The 9828-nt window shown below is 45.8% G+C and overlaps 1 pseudogene; it reads left to right on the plus strand.

The window, feature by feature from the left end:
* Positions 1-9460, plus strand: part of LOC112080372 (A-type potassium channel modulatory protein DPP6-like) — a 142952-nt pseudogene extending 133492 nt beyond the window's left edge.
* The last annotated feature ends 368 nt before the right edge of the window (positions 9461-9828 follow it).

Here is a 9828-nt window from a genome sequence, read left to right on the forward strand (position 1 = left end):
ATGTGAGGCCACCACAGGAATCTGCCACTAAGGTGAAACTCACACACCATACACGAAAACCACAACACACACACACACACCACACACACACACACACACACACACACACACACACACCACACACACACACACACACACACACACACACACACACACACACACACACACCACAAACACACACACAAAGAACACACACAAACATGCATGCACACATTGCCACCCCTTACACTGGCCTAGCCCTTACTTGCTATCTCATACTTTTCCAGAAACATGAGGATGAAAGTGAATGCTGGCTACACAAACAGGTAAGTGATATGAACATGTAAAGACATTTTATAACATTTATCACTCACAACACACATAAAAAAACAACCCATACATTACAGTCAACACTTACAGAGGAAGGGAGGCGGTTGGAGGGAAAGAAGTGCATTTTACCGATTTAGTTGTCTCATGTACTCAGACTCACTCCTCCTTTCTCATCTGGTGTAAGCAGTGTGTTGTCGCGTATCTGTAGAAGCATTTGTGGGTTCGATTACAGGCTCAAAATGGCTAGAAACAAAGACCTTTCTTCTGAAACTCGTCAGTCTATTCTTGTTCTGAGAAATGAAGGCTATTCCATGTGAGACATTGCCAAGAAACTGAAGATCTTGTACAATGCTGGGTACTACTCCKTTCAGAGAACAGCGCAAACCAGAATAGAAACTGAGCAAGAGGACAAGTACATTAGAGTGTCTAGTTTGAGAAACAGACACCTCACAAGTCCTCAACTGACAGCTTCATTAAATAGTACCCTCAAAACACCCATCTCAACYTCAACAGTGAAGTTGCGACTCCATGATGCTGGTCTTCTCGGCAGAGTTGCAAAGAAAAAGCTGTATCTCAGACTGGCAAATAAAATAAAAAATGTTAAGATGGGCAAAAGAACACAGACGCCTCTAGAAGGCCAAAGACTCCTCAGAAACACCAATACTCCTTACCTGGCCCACAAGAATGGAATGGTCTACCGTATCAAAAGCTTTGGCCAAGTCTATAAAATTCAAGGGCATTGAGMACCTTTAAGGTTGCAMTGATACATCCATTACCTGAGCGGAAACCAGATTGCATACCAGAGAGAATCCTATAGACATCAAGAAAGCCACTTTTGATAAACAGGGCAAAATAGAAATAGGCCTATAACTGTTAGCATCAGCTTGATCTCCCCCTTTAAATAAAGGACGGACCGCGGCTGCCTTCCAAGCAATGGGAACTTTCCCAGAGAGAAGAGACAGGTTAAAAAGGTCAGAGATTGGCTTGGTGATGATAGGGGCAACAACCTTAAAGAAGAAAGGGTCTAAACCATCTGACCCAGATGGTTTTTTGGGGTCAAGTTTAAGGGGCTCGGACTCAGTGACCGCCTGCAGGGAGAAACGCTGTAGCGGGAAGGGGGAAAAGAGGGAGGAGCATCGGGGCTAGTCGCATTGGAAGGGGTGGAGATGAGGAAATGTTGTACGGGCAAGGAGGCATGGCTGAGTCAAATAGGAATCTTGACTTAATGAAATGGTGATTAAAGTGCCCAGCCATGTGCTTCTTGTCAGTAACAACCACATCAACTTTAAGGGACATGGGCAGCTGTGAGGAGGAGGGTTTATTCTTCAGGTCTTTAACCATTTTCCAGAACTTCTTGGGGTTAGACCCACAGAGAGAGAACTGCTCCTTAAATMTACTAACTTTGGCCTTCCGGATAGCCTGAGTACACTTATTTCTCATTTGCCTGAACGAGAGCCAGTCAGCCTGAGTATGCGTGTGCCGAGCCTTTCGCCAAATGCAATTCTMGAGGTGGAGTAACTGCAAGATCACYGTTGAACCCGGGGCTGAACCTGTTTTTAATTCTCGTTTTCTTTATGAGCCCGTGTTTGTTAACAATACCACTGACAATATAAAAAAGAAGGTCCAAGCGTTTTCGACAGAGGGGATCAAGATGATTCTGTACCAATTTACAGAGGCCAAGTCATGAAGGAAGGCTTGCTCATTAAGTTTTTGCCAAGCGTGTATGACAAATCAGGATAGGTCATTTCACTGAGCAGCCATTGCGAACACAGGCTGTAAAACAGTGATCACTAAGGTCATTACAGAAAACACCAGACTGATAACCTATCAGGATTATTTGTAGAGGATAACATCGAGGAGAGTAGCCTTTTCTGGGTGTTTGGAGTCATACCTTGTGGGATTGGTAATAATCTGAAAAAGATTTAGGGAGTCCCATTGCTTTAGGACTTGGTCAGGTGGTTTAAGCATGTCCCAGTTTAGGTCACCTAGCAGGAAAAATTCTGATTTAGTGTAAGGTGTCAGGAGAGAGTTTAGGGCAGGAAAGTACAGGCCGGTGCTGATGGAGAACGATAACACCCAGCAACAGTCAACAAAGAGCTATTTGAAAGTTAATTGCTTTAAACGCAGCAAATCAAATTGTTTAACGACGACTTGGTGGAGACAACCGAGCACTGAAGGTGATCCTTGGTAAAGATTGCCACTCCCCCACCTTTGGAAGATCTGTCTTGCCGAAAAAGGTTATAACCAGAAGGGTTAACGTCAGTATTCAAAACAGTCTTCCTTAACCACGTCTCAGTAATGACCAACACATCTGGATTGGAGCTGTGAATCCACACTTTCAATTTATCCATTTTAGGTAATAAGCTTCTAGTGTTAACGTGCTGAAAACCCAGGCTTTTACGAGAGCAGAAATCAGTGAAGRAGATATCAGAGCACAAGTCAGAATTGGAGCTAGCAACAGTAGATGGGCCAGGGTGTACATGCACATTTCCCGATATCATCAACAGTAATAGAATCAAGGCACGGCAGAGGACAGGGAGAGCTCAGTAGTGTTGATTTATAACATTTTAATGTGCATTAGATGGCAACAAGATCATATTGTACAGCAATTTCATCAGGTAACATGAATACAAAGCCAGCGAGAGGTGGTTATAATGAGGCCAAAAGTCTGTGTAACCAATAGACTGTCAGAGTTCWGAGTGTGGGAACAAACATAGTATGTTGCACGGTTGGTTAAACAAGAAAGCTCATAGTCAACAAAGCATACAGGAGTTATGAGGCAAATAGCAAAATGCACAATAAAAAATARATAARGACTTGGGGCTAGCCATTGWAAGTTCAGAGTCACTCGCCCCAACAGTGTGTGTGTGTTGGAGGTGAACGAAAGCTCGGGAGAGAGTGGTGAGTGTGGTGGGGGTACCTGTACCAGACAGGGGGAGACAAGACAGGGCAGACGGTGAACAGATCGCCAGGTGGAATCCCAGCAGCAGTGCAGCAGGCAACAGGAGTAGGTGTCACACCCACTTGGGAGAAGCTTTTATTTCCCTGAGTGAGATTTCTTGTGGAAAATGCCAGTGGATGGTCTCTGAACAGTGGGAGAGTGCTTCAAAGGCCTCTGGATTTGGGTGGGGTAGCCTGTGAGATTCCTGCCATTTGTTGGGCTCAAAGGCTTCGACACCTCAGTGATAATTGAAGTTGTATCTGGTCTGTTTCAGTTCCAGGTTGGATGGTGTCCTCAGGTCTCTGCTGTTTGTTTGCCAGAGCCAACTGTTCTTTAACCTGTAGTTGTCATGTTAACATGTATTGTTCCATTCCAGCCCAACACCAGCACAGACACTCTGCAGTCCCTGACATCAGGAGACTGGGACGTTACTCAGATACTAGCCTACAGCCAAGACAAGCAGCTCATGTAAGTCTCTCCACCCATACATTACAGTAACGTGACCAAATAGTACCATTATGATTCCTACATACATATKATTTCTTATCACTTATAGTTGATCAAATGTTACCATGGAAACTTGACTTACCTTCTCTTGTTCAGGTAATAGTCATTGAACTCCAAACTGATCTTCATCACAATGTTTTACAGATACTTTTTGAGCACAGAGGATGATCCAAAACGACGACACCTCTACAGGTATAGTTAGAGGGTTTATTCTGTGAGAGTTCACTATGTCATTGTTTTTATCTAATAGGGTATAATCAATCAATCAATCAAATGTATTTATAAAGCCCTTTTTACATCAGCCGATGTCACAAAGTGCTATACAGAAACCCAACATAAAACCCCAAACAGCAAGCAATGCAGATGTAGAAGCACAGTTGCTAAACTCCCTAGGAACCTAGGAAGAAACCTAGAGAGGAACCAGGCTCTGAGGGGTGTCCAGTCCTCTTCTGGCTGTGCCGGTGGAGATTATAACAGTACATGGCCAAGATGTTCATAGATGACCAGCAGGGTCAAATAATAATAATCAGTGGTTGTAGAGGGTGCAACAGGTCAGCACAGGAGTAAATGTCAGTCGGCTTTTCATAGCCAATCATTCAGAGTTAGAGACAGCAGGTGCGGTAGAGAGAGAGAGTCGAAAACAGCAGATRCGGGACAAGGTAGCACGTCTGGTGAACAGGTCAGGGTTCCATAGCCGCAGGCAGAACAGTTGAAACTGGAGCAGCAGCAGGTGGACTGGGGACAGCAAGGAGTCATCAGCCCAGGTAGTCCTGAGGCATGGTCCRAGGGCTTAGGGAGAGAGGGGGAGAGGGAGGGAGAGATATACTATTTGACCATGGTTACTGATCAAAACCTTAGAAAAACCTTGACAAAGTACAGGCTCAGTGAGCACAACCTTGCCATTGAGAAGGGTAGACACAGGAAAACCTGGCTCCCTGTAGAGGAAAGGCTGTGCAACCACTGCACAACAGCAGAACCTGGGACGGAGCGGCATTTCCTGACAAAATATAAAACAATTAGAGAGTGTCATTTCCCCAAATTTGAAACCCTTATTAAAGGTTTCAAAGACCTCTCTGATGAGAGTAGGCTACCCGTCCTGTTGGGGGAGGATGCAGAGAGCTGTGGGTTGGCAGCGCACTACATTGCTCCTGCCATCAGTTGAGGGACATGTCTGACAGACCAATCAACCTGCACATGTACTCTACTGTAGCTTATTGTTATTGTTTCAATGTATGGTTATTTTGACACTTGGTTATTGTTGTTACTGTTTGTCCCGTTGACAATTTTTTTTTTTTATTTTACCCCCTTTCTCCCCAATTTTCATGGTATCCAATCGCTAGTAATTACTATCTTGTCTCATCGCTACAACTCCCGTACGGGCTCGGGAGAGACGAAGGTCGAAAGCCATGCGTCCTCCGAAGCACAACCCACAAAGCCGCACTGCTTCTTAACACAGCGCGCCTCCAACCGGAAGCCAGCCGCACCAATGTGTGAGGAAACACCGCTGCACCTGGCCCCTCGGTTAGCCGCACTGCCCCGGCCCGCCACAGGAGTCGCTGGAGCGGATGAGACAAGGATATCCCACCGGCCAAACCCTCCCTAACCCGGACGACGCTAGCCAATTGTGCGTCGCCCACGGACCTCCCGGTCGCGGCCGGCTGCGACAGAGCCTGGGCGCGAACCCAGAGACTCTGGTGGCGCAGCTAGCGCTGCGATGCAGTGCCTAGACCACTGCGCCACCCGGGGCCCCGCGTTGACAATTTGATTATCATTTTTTTTCTCTCCATATTGCAAATATCCAAAGGCAATATGTACATTGTACGTCATGCCAATAAAGCAAATTGAGAGAGAGAGATTAAATTCACACAGGACACCAGAAATACTCCAGATAATGCTAATAGCGTGGTTTACTGTATTTATCCTATATCAGTGCGGACACTACAGGCCCGTTCAACCGCCGCTGTCTGTCATGTGAGTTCAAGTGTGGCTATTGTGGACGGCTCCTTCAGCCACAACATGCAGTACTTCCTGCTCAACTGTAAAGGTGAGTGCTCTGACCTAATTTGAACACTAAGCAGTATATGTTGCACTTTCCGGAATCAGTAGATTTTTGTGATAAATAAATAAATTGAAGTCTTTGGCTATGCTGCTGAAGTTTTAGTGGGTGTTTAGTGTCAAATATATAAATAAAAAGTCAAAATATTAATGAATAGTGTTCAATGCTGTGACAAAAGGTTGTATTGAATCTGACTGCAGTACACCACTAACCACTCTTTCTACTTGCCAATCAGATGTAGCTCAATGTGAACTGCCAGCCTGCATCCTACAGTGTCCTGCTGTATCAAAATACAGTAGTTGGCATAGAGCCGTATGTCGTGCCCTGCTTCCTGTGTGTCAGACAGGTTCTGTCTTAAATGAGAGCAGGGCCCAGGGAGGGACAGATGAGGAAGGGCTCAGCGCTGCATGGCCTTTTTTATGTCTGTGTTTCTCATTCTCTCTGAGAACGTTAATCATCGTTCTCTCCTACCGTGCAGTTTGCCATGGCCAGCTGATTCAAATCAAATTGTATTTGTCACATACACATGGTTAGCAGATGTTAATGCAGAGTAGCGAAATGCTTGTGCTTCAGTTCCGACAATGCAGTAATAACCAACGAGTAATCTAAACCTAACAATTTCACAACAACTACCTTTACACACCAAGTGTAAATGGATGAAGAATATTATATATAAAATATATGAATGAGTGATGGTACAGAACGGCATGAGCAAGATGCAATAGATGGTATAGAGTACAGTATATACATATGAGATGAGTAATGTAGGGGATGTAAACAATATAAAGTGGATTGTTTAAATGTTCTAGTGATACAGTATTACATAAAGATGGAAAGATGCAGTAGATGGTTATGAGTAGTATTACATATGAGATGAGTAATGTAGGGTATGTAAACATTATATTAAGTAGCATATTAAGTAGCATTGTTTAAAGTGGCTATGGATACATTTTTTACATACATTTTCCATTATTAAAGTGGCTGGAGTTGAGTCACTATGTTGGCAGCAGCCACTCAATGTTAGTGGTGGCTGTTTAACAGTCTGATGGCCTTGAGATAGAAGCTGTTTTTCAGTCTCTCGGTCCTGCTTTGATGCACCTGTACTGACCTCGCCTTCTGGATGATAGCGGGGTGAACAGGCAGTGGCTCGGGTGTGTTGTCCTTGATGATCTTCCTGTGACATCAGGTGGTGAGTGTCCTGAGGGCAGGTAGTTTCCCCCGGTGATGCGTTGTGCAGACCTCACTACCTCTGGAAGAGCCTTACGGTTGCGGGGCGAGCAGTTGCCGTACCAGGCGGTGATACAGCCCGACAGGATGCTCTTGGCATCTGTAGAAGTTTGTGAGGGTTTTAGGTGACAAGCCTAATTCTTCAGCCTCCTGAGGTTGAAGAGGCGCCGCTGTGCCTCTTCACCACGCTGTCTGTGTGGGTGACCAATTCAGTTTGTCCGTGATGTGTACCCGAGGAACTTAAAACTTACACCCTCTCCACTACTGTCCCGTCGATGTGGATAGGGGGGTGCTCCCTCTCTGTTTCCTGAAGTCCACGATCATCTCCTTTGTTTTGTTGACGTTGAGTGTGAGGTTATTTTCCTGACACCACATTCCGAGGGCCCTCACCTCCTCCCTGTAGGCCGTCTCGTCGTTGTTTGGTAATCAAGCCTACCACTGTAGTGTCGTCTGCAAACTTGATGATTGAGTTGGAGGCGTGCATGGCCACGCAGTCGTGGGTGAACAGGGAGTACAGGAGAGGGCTCAGAATGCACCTTGTGGGCCCCAGTGTTAAGGATCAGCGGGGGGAGATGTTGTTACCTACCCTCACCACCTGGGGCGGCCCGTCAGGAAGTCCAGTACCCAGTTGCACAGGGCGGGATCAAGACCCAGGTCTCGAGCTTGATGACGAGTTTGGAGGGTTCTATGGTGTTAAATGCTGAGCTGTAGTCGATGAACAGCATTCTCACATAGGTATTCCTCTGTCCAGATGGGTTAGGGCAGTGTGCAGTGTGGTTCGCGATTGCGTCGTCTGTGACCTATTGGGGCGGAAGCAAATTGGAGTGGGGTCTAGGGTGTCAGGTAGGTGGAGGTGATATGGTCCTTGACTAGTCTCTCAAAGCACTTCATGATGACAGAAGTGAGTGCTACGGGGCGGTAGTCGTTTAGCTCAGTTAACCTTTAGCTTTCTTGGGAACAGGAACAATGGTGGCCCTCTTGAAGCATGTGGGAACAGCAGACTGGAGTAAGCATATAGATGTGAATATGTCCGAAACACACCAGCCAGCTGGTCTGCGCATCTCTGAGGACGCGGCTGGGGATGCCGTCTGGCCGCAGCCGTTGCGAGGTTAACACGTTTAAATGTTTTACTGACGTCGGCTGCAGTGAAGGAGAGTCCACAGGTTTTTAGCGGGCCGTGTCAGGCACTGTATTGTCCTCAAAGCGAGCAAAGAAGTTGTTTAGTCTGTCTGGGAGCAAGACATCCTGGTCCGCGACGGGGCTGGTTTCTTTTTGTAATCCGCGATTGACTGTAGACCCTGCCACATACCTCTCGTGTCTGAAGCCGTTGAATTGCGACTCTACTTGTTCTCTATACTGACTCTTAGCTTGTTTGATTGCCTTGGCGGAGGGAATAGCTACACTGTTTGTATTCGGTCATGTTTCCGGTCACCTTGCCCTGGTTAAAAGCAGTGGTTCGCACTTTCAGTTTCGTGCGAATGCTGCCATCAATCCACGGTTTCTGGTTTGAATGTTTTAATAGTGCTGTGGGTATGACATCGCCGATGCACTTGCTAATAAACTCACTCACCGAATCAGCGTATTCGTCAATGTTGTTGTTTGACGCAGTGCGGAACATATCCCAATGCACAGTGATCGAAGCAATCTTGAAGCGTGGAATCAGATTGGTCGGACCAGCGTTGAACAGACCTGAGCGCAGGAGCTTCCTGTTTAGTCTCTGTCTATAGGCTGGAGCAACAAAATGGAGTCGGCGCCGGAAGTTTAACATGACACTTGACATTTGTTTAGAGGGCCACTCTGGAAGGAAAAAGGGCAACGGCCTTTTCATTAATTCGATCTTGTGAGTGGAGAGCAGCCCTGGTCTGTTCTGAGTAATAATAACAGCCAGCTATTCATTCAGCTGCTCCCCAAGGTGCTACAGACAGACAGTGGCTTCTCAGTAATGACACATGGCTGGCTGAGAAGGGTTATTTCTAGACTTGCATTAAAGATGGAAAGAGTGAGAGGCCATTGTATATGAACCTTCAAGTGTTTTTTCCAATAATAACCCCCTCTCTCCCTCCCCATGTATCCCCATCCAGGCCCCGATGTACCCAGTGTTGCCATCTACAGCACAAAAGACAGACAGAGTGAGTGCTATGAAGCCTGACCCTGGCCTGTACCATAAAGGCACTGAAGCTGGAGGGGCATTTTATTCAGTATAAGTGTCTTTAAATCACATCACAAAAAATTCAATGGGAAATGTGTTCGATGCTTCATGAAGCTGCCACTCAGATATACTGTAAGTGAACAATGAGACTATTTCTTCCATGTCACTGCAGAGGTCCTGGACCTGGAGACTAACGAGGGAGTGAATAACACGTACCACAGCATGCAGATGCCCAAAGTGGAGTACGAGACCATCACCATAGACGATTACAGTAGGTATCCCTCCATGGTGCACCTATCCATAGGAAGCTAGACAATGGTCATTCAAATTTGATCTGATCATCCATCTAAGTCACAGCAATAGACACACAGTGTGCTGTTCAACTAATAACACACAATTATTATATTTTTTCTTGTCTATTTAAACATTCACAGTGTAGTTGGAAAAAGTATGTGGAACCCCTAGGCTAATGACTTCTTCCAAAAGCTAAAATGGAGTCAGGAGTTACCTACCTGGTGTCCAATCAATGAGACGAGATTTAGATGTTGGTTAGAGCTGCCCTGCCTTATAAAAAACACTCACAAATTTGCGTTTTCTTATTCACAAGAAGCATTGCCTGATGTGAATCATACCTCGAAC

Source organism: Salvelinus sp. IW2-2015, unplaced genomic scaffold (genome assembly GCF_002910315.2).
Source record: "Salvelinus sp. IW2-2015 unplaced genomic scaffold, ASM291031v2 Un_scaffold16294, whole genome shotgun sequence".
NCBI classification, from domain to species: Eukaryota; Metazoa; Chordata; class Actinopteri; order Salmoniformes; family Salmonidae; genus Salvelinus; species Salvelinus sp. IW2-2015.